Below are 6068 nucleotides of genomic sequence, written 5' to 3'. Positions count from 1 at the left end.
TTTCTGCAGTCATCGGTAAATGTCTGATAATCCCCAACTAGAAATCCCCAGTAGAGTCATCGGTAAATGTCCTATCTGGTTTCCAGTTGCAAATATTTGTTTTCCTTCAATGAAGTGTTCCCCGGTCATCGGTAAATGTCGGGTCGTTTTTGGATGTCGGTAAACATCATCTTTCGATGTCGGTAAACATCGAGTCTCATCCCAGTTATCGGTAAATGTCTGGTCATGCTTTGATCCCCAGAAGTCGTCGGTAAACGTCTTGTCTGATTACACCACAAAGATTAGGTCCCTCCCCAAGTGGAGATGCCATCGGTAAATGGCCCCGTATGCTTCGATATCGGTAAATATTGAATGCCCAGTTTTATCCGCCATCGGTAAATGCCCCTGTTTTCTTCGATATCGGTAAATATCAGATCTCCAGTTGCAGTAGCCATCGGTAAATGGTCAAGTTGAAGTTGATATCGGTAAATGTCAAGTTTCTTTGAAGCCACCATCGGTAAATGGTCTTGCTTCCCTTTTACATCAGAGTTGTTTCCCGACAGCCATCGGTAAGTGGTCTTGCTGAAGTTGATATCGGTAAATATCAAGTTTCCAATTTTTAACCATCGGTAAATGGTTTCGCCTTTCTGAAGTTGTCAATTGCAGACGTCATCGGTAAATGACGTGGTTCTTCGTGTATCATACCCAGCATTGTGCAAATTCTACGGTTCTTTGGTATTCAATCCCTGCTTACCCTGAAAGTCTGACAGCCGTTGCTATCATCCATTCGGGTTCCCAGCTGATTGAATAGGGGCAGCTGTAGCACCTCAAATTTGCACCTATCATTGTACATACATTTTCATATTAGGTCATAGCATATCATGGTCCATTGCATAGCATTGCATTGCCTCTTTTGCCTCAAGTGCAAGCCAATCAAGGAATTAGGTCAAACTGATCAGGAGATCAGTCAGTCAAGCAAGCAAGTGCATTTCTCAAGGAGCCAAGACCCTAGGGTTGGTCCAACATGTTCACATGACTTGGGGATCCATTTGAAGTGTTTAAATCAAGGATTGGATGTTCAGAAGTCAGCAGTCAATGCACAGTCAGTCAGAAACCCTAAAAAGTCAACTGTTGGTCAACTGTCCATTTAATCAGTGATTTGATGATGGAAAATGGTTTGAGAGATCTTATTCATGTCCAAATAGTCCTCATATATCATGTCAAACACCATCATGGAAGAATTTGAAGCCAGATCAGAAATTTCCAAAAATGGAAACTGGACCTGTAACTGAAACCTGCCCAAAATGGAAAGTGTTGATCCTCAAACTTACATCATGATACAAGATTCAAATGAATTTTTGCCAAACATGAAAGTTGAAGATCTTGTTCTCCCATTTCCAAAAAGTCCAAGAACACTCAATTCCCATGTGTGGTTGGCAAGTTATGATCGAATCGATTTCAGAAATTTTGGAACTTCAAAAGGCCATATCTCTCAAACCATTTGGCCAATTTGGGTGGGGTTTTTTCCTACAAGTCACATTTGATCCCCTCTTTCCAAAAATGTAACTTTCATATACCAAAACCTTATGGATCAAAATGGCATTTTTTGACTTGTTTGAATTAATTTCAAGTGAAGTAAAATTTTGACTTTTCAAAATAAACCTTTTCCATCATTTTGGCCAATTGGAACTTGCTTGGAATGTTATTTGCAGCATGTACAAAGTCAAATTCGTGCAAGTACTTACACCCATCACATAGCCATGCCTAGTTGCTTGAAAATGGGAAGAAAAGTACACTTTTAACAACTCTATCCCACATATCCATGAACCATGCTTTGTACCATCAAAACAGAGTTTTTAGAGATGATTTTCTGTCATTAGAAACCCTAATAGCAGCCACATTTGACAACAAGAAGGATTGGTTCTCTCATTCTCTCAAAAATCACATTTTGGCATTTTTCCAAAAAACTGTCCAAAACTTCCAAAGAGCTTGACATTGCCTTGCCAAAAACAACATCAACACAACATCTTGGGCTCATTTCAACATTGTTTCTCCACCTGTAGAAGCCCCTTGCCCGACTGTTTTTCCAAGGTGACAGCCATGGCAGAGTTTGTTTGAAGCCAAGCCAAGCCATCTCAAGCCAAACTTTCTTAAGCATCCATCATTTGAAGGGCCATAGAACATCTGTTTCACCATTAAACACACAAACAACAACTGTTTCGTGGATTTCTTCAAAAACAAGTAAGGATTCGAGTCACTCTTTTATCCAAATCATGCAATGCTTCGTGTAGAACTTTTTATGCTGGTCATTTTGGAACTTGAACCACTAAAAATGGTTGGATATTTTGAAAGTTATGCCATGATAAAGTTTGATGGTTGAATATGCTTTTGCTTGTTTTTCTCTTAATAGCTCGAATCAATATTAATGGTTGTGGGAGTATTAATGTACGTGCTTAGATGAACATGTTGATATGTTGTTTGTTGATTTTGGTCATGAAATGCCCTTGCTGTTTTTTTAAAATGATGAAGAAGATGATGTTGCTACAGTAGAAACCCTAGCCATTTCTGCCCAGAATTTTCTGTTTCACTCGTACGCTGCATGGCCCATTCCAGCAACAACCAATAGAAACATTTTATTTTCATGGCCAAAACGACTGCGTCTCACTAAGTGGGTTCTGGAATTACAAAAATGCCACCCCCGGGCCCCATGTCACATTGAATCATGTCATTTTTTCCATTTTTATTTCATTTGTGATCTTCATCTTACAAAAATCATAACTTGTTCAATTTTGATCCAAAATTCATGGGACTTGTTGCATTGTGTTCACATGAATCTCTAGTTTTTTATCACATTTTTTCTAGAATTTTTTGATGGTTGAATCTTAAATGGCATTAGGGTTTTGTTCATGTATGCAAATTTTGTACACTTTGCCAAAACATTTGTGAAATGATGATACTTTATCCAATGGCTCCCAAATTTTTTGTGATTAAACTAGACACACTCATGGTGATTTTGGTGTAGAGTTTGTGAATTTATCATTGCTGGTTTGTGAGTTATGATTTTTTGAATTAGGGTGTGACAATTTGTGTCACACCATTGATGTCCAACTTCATGATTTTCATTACCATGCTTATTGACCTCCAAATGAATTGATTTTTTGCATGAACCTCCTCTTGTATGTCTAGTTTACATGTGCTTTTTTGTGGATTTATTTGTGGCATTTCCTAATTGTTTGAGATTTTCTCCCCTGGTTAGTCATATGTTGACTTTTTGTGACACATGTTCCCATTTCATTTGTGAAATTCTCATACTTTATTGGATGGACATGAAATTTTACATGAGATAACTAGACATCCTCATCTTTGCCATGGTTTTAGTCCCATTCATTTATCATACACCATCTCTGATTTATGATTTTTCTAAGTTGATGCATGTTTGGTTGACTTCTTTGAGCATGTTCAAAATTGCTTTGACTTTCTGATTTTCATTGACTGCCTTCCACTTGTCCAAATGAGATGAAATTTGACATGCTTACCATGCTGTGGGTTGTGATTGATCATGATTTATTTGGTGATTTTTGGAAATGTTTAAGATTGCTTTTGAGTTAAGTCTTGCTGTTGACTTCTATGAGCTTCTAGATGCCATGTCTTGACCTAAATTGTTCATGAAATGATGATGATGATTGATATGAATATGAAACCAATTGGCATTGATTCTTGATTGTTTGAACATGATTTTGGATACTTGCCCTTTGCTGTTTTGACTTTTTCATCCTCTTTTGACCCTAGGCTTGCCCTAGTGGTCCTGTTACTCACTTTTGAGCTTGTGTTTTCAGGTTGACCAACAAATGACCAATGAGACTACTTCTTTTTGATTGAACTTGCTTAAATATCATTGTCTAACATGTTTTGTTTTGTAGGTGGCTTGGCTCACATGCCTTGAGCCTTGTGCCTTGCACATTCACTTGCTTGTGTTGACTGGTTGACATCTATTTCACTTTGATTTAACTTTGACTTGTATACTGATCTGTTTGACCATTTCAGGTACCTTTAGTTGCTTAGTTCTTTGAACTTGCTTTGCTTTGCTTGTATAAGCAATTTGCATTGAGGTATGCTTCTAACTTCATGTAGTCTGGAAGACCTGGCCTGTTACTTGGCCAGGCAACTGTCTGAAGTCCTCCTTAAGAGGCAATGTTTGTGGCTGTTTAATTTTGTCCTTGCATAGAGTCAAAGACCTCCTAAGCGAAGAGGCAATTGGCAGAACCCAAGGGATATGCAACCTATCCCCTGCTATTCAGTGTGTCATCTGCTTTGCTCACACCACTGTGTTGATGCATTGCAGATACAAACCCAAGATCTTGTACAATCGTACAGTTGAGTCAGTTTTAAATGTGTAGAAGGGTTCCCACTTTCTGAACCCACACATTCTTGTCTTGAGCTCTCCCAGGCCAGGGATAAGAGCTGTGAAGTCTTATCTTCACTCACCTTTCATCTGCTTCACCTTAGCCCCTCAATGGCAAGGTTAAGAGCACATTCACCCAGTTCCAGAGGTTTGTTTGTTGAGGTTGATATGACCCCTCGACTAAAACCTAACCCTTGTTTGAGCCACTTGCTTGTGTATAGTGTGTGCTATCTGTGCTTGTATGTTTGTTTGACTTGCTTCCTGTGCAAGTTAGGATTAGTTTAGACTTGCTTCCTGTGCAAGTTGGGTTTTGCTTGGCTTGCTTCCTGTGCAAGTTAAGTGTGTGTGTGGCTTGCTTCCTGTGCAAGTCATGATTAGGATAGGCTGGCTCCCTGTGCCAGTTAGCTAGAAACCTTAACTTAGGGATGATTTTGCATGATAACATCTAGGCTCGAGTCGTAGTCTCCCTAGTTGTGTCTCCCTCTGTTATCTGGTTAGGCTAGTCCTTTATCCCTCTGTAGGGGAACTACATCGCCCTGATCTTCATACCAGATGAAGTATGTAGGCAGGAGATTGAGCTGATCTCTCCGGGCGCCCTTTTTTTTTTCTTTTTGTGTGTGCTTGACAGTTGTAGGCTCGAGTCCCCGACTCCCTATTAACCTGTTGTGTTGTTGTGTGCTTGGAAGCCGATGTAAGTCCATCGAGTGGCATTTGGGTTCCAGTGTGGGTGTGTTTTAGGTTCGGATGCTGACATAAGTCCAGTGATTGGCAGTCGGGCTCCACGTTTGCCTTTGCTTTGTTTTGTTTGTGTGCGTGTCAGCCGAGCTACGAATGCTCTGATTCTTCTCTCATCCGAGAAGATACGTATGCATAGGATGCGATATCCTAGCGAGCATGTGTCGTTCCCCAGCCCGAACTACTTCGACTCTGATGTCTATGCCTGATAGACTAAGTAGGCCCAGGATGCGACATCCTGCCGAGTCAGTTTCAGTCAGTTTCTTGTGTCGCTTTCAGCCAGTGTGTGTGGGTATTTGAGCAGTGTTTAGCAACCAATTTTCCTTTCTAGTGTGCGTGGATCCCGTCGAGTACGATGGATGCGTAGGGGTGCTAATACCTTCCCTTCGCATAACCGACTCCCGAACCCATTCTCTTTGGTCGCGAGACCATGTTCTTTCCTAGGTTTACTCTGAGCGTTTCCTTTCCCTCTTTTGGGATAAATAACGCACGGTGGCGGCTCTGTTGTTTCTTTCTTTTCCCGTCGGTTTTTCGCGTGATGCGACAAGTGGCACTCAGGCTAATCTCCCGGTATTCAGACCGACATCAATACTCTGATATTCCTTTTCGGTGTTCAGGCTGACTTTTCTCCGTACCAAACGAATGTTACTTTTCAAGATAGCTTCTTCGCCGATCCTGACAGGCATTGTTAATTATTTTCCCATCAAAGTGCAAATTGTTCGTCTGTTCTTGGTATTCAATCACTCTTCACCCTGATCATCTGAAAGCCGAGGCTATTCATATCGACAGGTTCACAGTGGATTGAATAGGGGCAGCTGTAACACCTCAAAATTTACCCTCCTCTCTTGGGACTAGCTTAACATATTGCATTTCATTTTTTAGGTCATTAGGCATTGCATATTTGCATATCATGTGGCAACATTGAGCAAGTCATCCTCCTAGGTCTTGATCA

Source organism: Lathyrus oleraceus, chromosome 1, assembly GCF_024323335.1.
Source record: "Lathyrus oleraceus cultivar Zhongwan6 chromosome 1, CAAS_Psat_ZW6_1.0, whole genome shotgun sequence".
Taxonomy (NCBI): Eukaryota; Viridiplantae; Streptophyta; class Magnoliopsida; order Fabales; family Fabaceae; genus Lathyrus; species Lathyrus oleraceus.
Note: the sequence above shows the minus strand (reverse complement) of the source record.